The following is a 9,030-nucleotide window of genomic DNA, read 5'->3' as shown; positions in this document are numbered from 1 at the left end:
ACCTTTATCCTTTGTATTTAGTTGCATAGAGATTTTCCCAACTTTGGCCTCTAATTATTTGATAGGGGCGGAGTGATACACCACCATTTGGGAGAGTACGGAAAAATCAACCTTCAACTCACAGACCATTTTTCCATACCTTCAACTTTACTCAAGATTCATTCCAAAACATCTTTGGTCTTGAACTTTTCAGAGCCAATGACATTTGAATCCTTGACCTTATCCCTATCATGAGGAGAAATGTAGCGGTCATAGTCACGTTTCCTAGCTCTCCAATCTCTATCTTGATCTCAATCCATCCAACCTTGATTCCCACCTGGCCTTTGATAGGTGGGGTAGGAACCCCCCGAGTAGTTTGCCAAGTATCAAATTTCTTCGTCCAACTTCTTTGCCTCATCATTATTTTCAAAAGGGTTTGATGTTATGGTATTTACCACTTTAGAGAATACTCCCATAACTTGTTTTATTAGAAGCTCAAGCTGGGTCATCATCTTATCCATGTTCTTCTCATTCTCCTCTTCTTGTTTTCTTTGCTCATTAGTCACCACAAAGGTAGTAGAAGGGGTTTTAGGAACATCGGCTTCACGGGTATGCCACCCCCAATTTTGTTTGGATACATCACCTATCATTCAAAAAGTCGCAAGATGATGCAATTTGACAATAGAGCCACCCTCCGTATTATCCACAATTGTTTTATTCAATGGGTCAAGAGATCTATAGAAAATTTTAAGGAGAATCTTATTCGGGATCTCATGATTTGGGCATTGGGCTAGCTTTCCATTAAACCTCTCCCATGCTTCAAACAATGGTTCCCCATTTAATTTTTAGAAGTTTACAATCACATCCCTCATTTGAAGCATTTTTTATAGTGGAAAGCATCTCCCAAGAGGTGATTGAGCCAGGTAGAAGTGAGCGGAGCCATAAAACCGCCTCGCCCATTAGTGGAAATGGGAAGAGCCAAAGTCGTATGGATTCTTGTGTAATATACGCTATGTTAAATGGCGCACAAAGTTTTTTAAATGAATACTTGGGTCCTCATATGATTGACCCCAACATAATTCTTTCATTTACAACATGTGAAGCATAACGCTAGTCATGTGAAACACACCATTTCCATTGGCTGGTGGGATGTGTATAGCACTTTTTTTCCCCGCTTTATTCAATTGGAACTCATCGTCTAGTGGATCATCAAAGGGACCAAAATTACTTTCATTATCACTCATCGCTCTATTCATACTTTAATTACCAACAAAATAGTTAAAAATAACAAATAAAGTAAATTACCCTACTCTGGGTATTCCCAAGTAAGAATAGCACCACACAAATGAAATCTATATTTCACTCCCTGGCAACGACGCCATTTTGATAACGCTCAACTCACTTCCATAATTGAGGGGTGAGGCTTTCATTGTCAAGTAACCTAATATAAATTGGGGTTGAATCTCAAGGAATGAATGCTATAGACTTCCAACTAATGGGTACACAAATTACTATAAGGTTACCTGAAATGCTAATGGAAACAACATGTATAAATAAATGGGGGGAATTTGTTAAAAATTCTTCACACAAACTTTAATTAGTACGAAGTAAATACTATCTATAGTCTAAATTCAAGGTTTGGAGAAATCTTGGGATTATGTCTCCTTAGAGGTAACATATGTAGGATAATGATAGTTTATCAAGGGATTTAGTTTTTAAGTAATGGATAGGCTAGGTCGAATATCATTGAGGTCAATATTTTGATCAAACAACAACGATTTCACCCATTGGCTCTTTTGAGCACCTAATAAGTGTAGATTTTATGTAACCACCCAAAACCTCAACCAAGCATCCCTATTTCTAGGATGATTCTCTTGAAATGATTTACACTTCCTAAACTCTTATTTCTAAGATTGCAAAGGGTAGTAAATCATAGGCCTAATTGTTCCCTATTGCCTTATCCCTCAATAACCCTTTTTCGATGATGTTATGGGTCACATAATATTCACCAAAGTCCCTCTTTCGAGGATGAAAAAGGGTTTATAGATCTTGGAGCTTTCACCCATAAAACCCAATTGAAAATTTGGAGTTTTCAGCAAGCAATGGTGAGATTCATACTCAACAACTAAAATCCATGCAAACACAACAATATCCACACATAATTACACACTAATTTAACATAATCCAAAGACTATATTACTTAGATACTCATGAAGAAAGAAAATAAAGATATACCATGTGGGTCAACCAAAGCATTCATTTTTCAACAAGAAATTAAGAAATTTAAGTCTCCAAAATTGATTACACACTTGCCCAATTAGGGTTTCAAACTTAGAATTCAAAACTATATTATGAGACAAGAAAGACCTAAAGAAGATAGGATTTTTGATTATATATGATTTGAGAATCGTCCATGACATTTTACAATTCTACCCTTGGGCTAGTTCCTGCTGATCCGCGATCGCATGTATTTGACTGCGATCGTAGTTAGATTTCACAACAGTGTTTATCTGACCATCTTAATTGGCCGCGACCGCTACTAGAGAACCGCAGTAATGGTAATAGGGGCTGATGTAATCTAGGATTTCAACTGCACTCTTCTATGCTCCCTCTTCATCATTTTCAGCTCTAATCCACATCTTTTGACCTCCTTAGCTTTTTTACTGATATTGAGTGGATATTAGTGCATCTAATCACAAGTTTGTCTCATTTATGCATTCAAATCAAGGCATTGTGCATGAATAATGATCATGAATGAGTGTTAAAAACACCACTCATCAAATGCGAACCCAACTTTATTTATCTCCATATTCTATCTCCCTATTCCCTCTCCTAAGATCAAAAGGTAGATAATTGATATATTTTTTGGGTGATCAATCCATCAAAGAGTTAAATCAAAGGTAACCACACAACCAATAATGAAAATCAAAATTAAATGAACTTAATTCAAAATAATAGTACTTATATTCTTGGGTTTAACCCCGGAAAGGAGGTTTCTATCCACTCATAGTCATAAGCATGATCCAAAAGGTCGAATACATGATATAATCTAAAAAAGAGATAAAGAAATAATGTAAAACCTAAAAAAACGTGTAGTAGCAGATATTTTATGTTCCAAGACATCCCAAATATAATTAAAAACGTGTGCAATGATGTGTTTATAACAAAAGGGTAAGCCAAATCCATTTAGGATGAGAAGAATTCTAACAATTTGAGCATGAGAGTAGAGGGGTTTCCACCTTGTGTATTGCACCTCTCCAAATGGGGTTGATCCTTCTTTAGAGTGTTGCTATAGAGGGGTATGTGCCTTTTTTAAAGAACCGCTATGTCTGGGGTATCGCAGGCTAATCGCCTCCACACACTGGAATGGCCTTTTGCGTCCAATATTTCTCTAAGTGTTCCTCCGCTTCTTTCTTTTCCTTGTTGTGTTGTTTTGCCTTGATTTTAAGCTTGTATATCCTCCATATATCACCATATTCAGCTCACAAATCTTTCTACATAATCACACACCATGAATTAAAAATTTAAACAACACAATATCCATAACGATGAATCAAAACAAGAGCTAAGACTAGGCTAGCTCTTATTGATCTTCAACTTATTGTTCTACCACTAGACTTAATCAAATTGAATTTCAAAAATTACCAAAAAGTTTTTAAACTCATATTTACACATTTAAACTATTTGGAACCCTTCAAACACAATAGAATCCAATGAAACCAACTAGACACACAACTAGCTCAAGCTAGTAAAACTAGTTCTCTCGATTGAACTCTAAATGACTCAATTAAGTACAAACTTGTTTGGAATTTACTTTGCATATTGTAATCACTTACTTTGACACTTAGATTCATATTTATATCATTATCAACCCATATAACATATGAATCATCCTCAAAAAAGGCTAAAAAGACCAGAATAGTGACACTAGAATGCATAAATACACACAACATCACTAAGCAATAGAGAAGATGAAAGTGATTATAGAAAGACATAAAACCGCTCAAATTCACCAAAAGTCTTATGCGAATGTGAGTCAAGGATAATTGGATTATTGTGGATATAATGACTAAGTCTACTCACTTCTTGCCTGTGAGGACAAACTACTCAGGAGAGGGTTAAGCTATGTTATTAATGTAAGAGATCGTGAAGTTACATGGTTCCCAGTGTCCATTATTTTAGACCGATGTATGTAATTTTCTTCTTATCTTTAGCATTCATTTATGAAAGGTTAGGGTACTCAAGGGAATCTTAGCATTGCCTTCTACACTCAAACAGATGGACAAGTGGATCGTACTATTCATACTTTGGAGGATATTATAGGGACCATTTGATTGATTTTAAAGGTAGTTGGGTTGATCATTTTCCTCTTATTGAGTTTGCTTATAATAATAATTATCATTCTAGTATTCAGATGGTTCTTTTTGAGGCTCTTTATGGTATGAGGTATAGGTCTCCCATTGGATGGTTTGAGGTTGGTGAGACTAGTTTATTTGATCCTGACTTGATTCAACAAGCCTTGAAAAAGGTGAAGGTAATTAGAAAAAGACATAAGACTTCTCAAAGTTGCCAAAAGTATTTTATGAATGTGAGGCAAAGAGAGTTGGAGTTTAAAGTGAGTGATTGGGTATTTTTGAAGGTTTCTCCTATGAAATAAGTCATGAGGTTTGGGAAGAAGGGGAAATTCAATCTCTGTTATATTGGTCCATATTATATTTTGAGAAGGATTGGGAATGTCGCATGTAAGTTAGCTTTGTGTGCAAGTTTAACTTTGATTTAGCTTGTTTTTCATGTGTCCGTATTGAAAAAATATATGGGTGATCCTTCCTTAGTAATGCTTATTGAGGATGTTTGTCTTACGGATTCCTTGTATTATAACAAAGTTTCAGTTTAGGTATTGGATAGGCAAGTTCGTTGGTTGAGGACCAAGGATGTAGCTTTGGTGAATATTATTTGGCAAAATCAAAAGGTAGAGAAAGCTACATGGGATGCTGTGGAAAATATGAAGGCAAAGTATTCATTCTTGTTCCCTAGGTTAGATGAAAGTACTTATGGTATGAGTTTTGTTTTCCTCTTGTTAATTTTTGAGTTTGTCATTTGACTTATGGTGTATTCTTGCTATTCTTATGCTAAAAGTGTCGTAACTCATCACTCAGGTATGAATGATCCTAAGGGGGGAAAGATTGAGACCCTGTAAAACTTTGATGATTTTATTTTTAACCCTCCCGCGTGTGTAATATCAATATTTAGTTGAATTATGTTTAGGGATGTTAAAAGGGCATTTTGGAAATATTTTGGAATTTTCGGATAGGGTTCGAGGTTATTTTGGGACCCTGAGGCGGTAAGCCTGCATGATAAGGTTGTGTCATAGAGGTTAACTTCCACAATATTTGCATGGCACGGAGGCTACCCTCCACGATAACGGCGTTCCACACTGATGTTTAAAATTTATTCAATTTTTTTTTTACTTGGGGTAAGGTGCTTTTGGTGTTTTTACCTCTTGTACGACCTTATAACATAAAATAACCCCTCCCCCTTTAGATTCAAAGATCAAATCATTCTCTTTCTCTTTCAAACTCAATATCCAAAAACATTTAAGGGTTTTACAGTGAAATTACCATTTGGGCTCTAAACTTCAAATTGTTTTCTACTCCTTGTGTATTTCAAGCATGTTTCTCTTCCCTAATCTTGAATTTTGCATTGTGGCTGTCACACCCCTTTTTCGCTCGAGGGTCTAGTCGAAGGATTTTTCCAATTAAAGTGACAGTTTTGAATAGGGATTATTTTATATATAGAGTCGCCACTTGAAATTGAGTTGTGGTGTTCCAAGTCACCTTTTTGAATCCCTAATGAAGAAAATGACTCTTTATTATGATCTGCGAAAACAGAAGACTGGGTAAGGAATTCTGTTGACCGAGGAGAAGGTGTAAGGCACTCCTCGAATCCCGTAGTTCTAGCACAGTCGCTTTTATTGACTATTACTTGACTTACACTATTTTGGATAAACTATGTTTACAGGCCTGATTCGCTCATTTTTAATTATACAGAAAACATCCGTCCATACCTCTTGTATTAAGTAGGTGAAAATTAATATTTAGGGAGGATCTTTGTTGAGGTGCAACGTTGCATCCTCAAATTATTTTTAAACATCTCATAAAGATGCATATGCCGCATTCTTAATAGAGACATATGTTAAACGTGTCTAAAGTTTATCTAGCATTAAAAGATATGGATTCGTCTTTTGAAGATGCGAGACAATTTTCTTCTTCATTCTTACTCTCTTCACTCTTTTATTAAATTTACAACAAGTTTTGGATAAACCCGCAACTTGCCTTGCATCCTTACAAATTGGGTTTTCCTCTTTTCTCTTTTCTCAATTATGATGGGTCTTGAATAAAATCGCAATCCGTCACCCGAGTTTAAGCAAGTTCTAGGGTATTTGAGATTATCTACTCTAACTAAATCGACTTCCAAATAGTAAGTTAATTAGAGAGGTCCTTAAACAAAATCCAATCCAAAAGAGCACATTTTAAAAATACTTAGAGTGAGACTATCATATCCCCGCAAAATAAAACGGATTATCAAGACACATACAGTAATTGGTGAAAGTGATTTGAATGTAGCTATTATCCAAGCATAATGCATGCAATTTGAAATGTTAACACGAACATGATTTGATGTTGGAATTTTGTTGGTTAGACTAATTGCCAAATTTACCTACGTGTAAAATTGTGACATATATTCTCGATTGAGGAGCGTAGCCATACATATGACGATTTAAAATTAACTAAATATCATCCAAAGAGTGTAATCAAAATATGGTTAATCTTTATTAATCACACCTAATTTTGATTAACGCTTGGATTCTTAAAATTTTGTTACAAATTCATTATTCCAAGTTTTCAGTTGGTAAACTTATTTTATACAACATTTATTTAACTAACTTATAATAGTTAAATATAAACTAATTGAACTTTCATCCAATGATATGGAAAATTTTCAAAAAATATATACAAAAGAAGAACGTGAGTTATAAATCAAGAATTCAAAACCAATCTTATACCTTCAGAAGCCACAGATATCAAAACTTTATATATGAAAACAAGATTTTCTTCATAACTTCTTCACTTAAATTCCCATCTTTCCTTTTTTCTTTATTATTATTAATTTTTTTTCATGTACGAGTCACAAGTTGTGGTTTCTAATACCATTAGACTTTAATTTACATGTTAACTAAACGCAATTTTACATCTTTAAACACTTATAACTTTAAAAATTATCTCATTAAATAAATCTAATTAACATTTTTTCAAAATCAACAAACTAATTACAAATAAAGACATAATGCATAAACTACATAAAATAATAAACTAAACATATTAAATAATATAAGAAGCCATTGAAATAATTTCATTCATGCTTTAATTTATAACAAAAATTATAAAATAAATAATACGTAATTTGATAGGAACCTGCTTGATGAATTAAACTGAAAAAAAAGAAGAAAGAACACCATCACCGGAAACTCAAAGGGAGATCCAACCTTAAACTCTTTTCTTTTCCTTTCTTGTTGTCTCCTACTTGTTGGCTCTCTTTTTCTTCGTATATTTTCCCTACTGGTTTTCTTGTTTTTCTTTTCTGTTTTCTAGTCTTCCTTTCTCTCTTAGTTCTTCACTTTTCTTTAGTCTTTTTGTAGTTTTTCTTTTTTTTTTCTCCTCAAATGTCATCTCTCTTGTTCTCTTTTGTTGTTGGGCTTCTCTCATGTTCTTCTCTTTTTCTGCTCCATACTCTTCCTTTTTGTTGTTTTTTCCCGTGTGTATTGTCTGTAGCAGTTTTCATGTACCTTGATTTGATTTGGGGAGGTCCTCTTAAAAAGAGAGTGTGGGAGGAAACAGTTGAGAGGGAAGTCAGGTAAGTGGAAGAGGTTGGGTAGTTTTAGGATTTTAAATTTTGAAATTTTTATTTAATTTTTATTTTATTATATTTTTATTAAAAAGATTACTATTATAGAAAATAATAATAACAATAGTAAACAAAATAAATAAATAAATAAAATAATTATAATAATAACTAATTAATTGTATATTTAAGAAAATACAATAAAATTTGATAAATAATTTAAAACAAATATAATTAAGATAATAATAAAACTACTAGTCTATTTATAATTAAAAGGAAAATATATATATTTTTTTGAATTTTCATATAATTTAAAAAGAAAAATAACAATACAAATAAAAATAAAAATATCCCAAAAAGTAACTCTACTTATTATTTTTTTATTTATTTTCAACTAAACTTATTGAAAATGAAATAAAAACTAAAATAAATATAGGAAAAAAATAAAAATAAAAATATTTAATGCCGATAAATAGGTTAAAACTCGGGGAGGGTCAAAAATCACGTGTCTACATTTTGCACTACTTTGTTTGAAATCTTGAAGAATTTTCATACAAAGAAGTAGACAAAGAGGTGATTTTTTATCCTCCAATTATTTGAAAAGTAAAGATAAAATAAAACAAAATAAAATAAAATAAAAGATGTGATTGAGTCCTGATTTTGGACCGCCTACATATCCTGGGCTATAAGGGAATCAGGTCACTTGTTGTTCAAAGATAAAATGGAGAGCGGACGAGGTAAAGGTCGAGTGACATTCCGTCGAGTTACCAGTTCATGACTTCCTGCATTTACATTTACATGAATAACAAAAATAGAAAACGAAGATAAAAGTAAAAGATCCTATCTATGCAACTTTCTGGAATCTATATTCCTTCTCATTGACTTTTGGTCAATAGACAAGAAATTGATAATTGATTTATTCTTCAAACTTTCCTTAGACTTGAACTTGATAATCTTCACCCTATTCTTCAAGAAGGCTCTTGAACTTGCAACTGATAATATTCACCCTATTTTTCAGGCGGGTTCCTGATCTGTATTTCTTCACCTTATTCTTCAGGCGGGCTCCTGACTTGCAACTGATAATGTTCACCCTATTCCTCAGGCGGGTTCCGGACTTGTTATTATGACTTTTCAAATATGTTCCTGAACTCA

The 9,030-nt window shown here is 33.3% G+C and overlaps 1 non-coding gene across 1 annotated transcript; it reads left to right on the top strand.

The window, feature by feature from the left end:
* Positions 1 to 747: 747 nt before the first annotated feature.
* Positions 748 to 853, top strand: LOC124888269. The gene has a single exon (XR_007046400.1). It is a non-coding gene; the product is annotated as a small nucleolar RNA R71 (small nucleolar RNA).
* The last annotated feature ends 8,177 nt before the right edge of the window (positions 854 to 9,030 follow it).

This window comes from Capsicum annuum, chromosome 10, assembly GCF_002878395.1.
Source record: "Capsicum annuum cultivar UCD-10X-F1 chromosome 10, UCD10Xv1.1, whole genome shotgun sequence".
In the NCBI taxonomy this organism is placed as follows: domain Eukaryota; kingdom Viridiplantae; phylum Streptophyta; class Magnoliopsida; order Solanales; family Solanaceae; genus Capsicum; species Capsicum annuum.
Note: the sequence above shows the minus strand (reverse complement) of the source record. Positions and strands in the feature narration are given on the sequence as shown.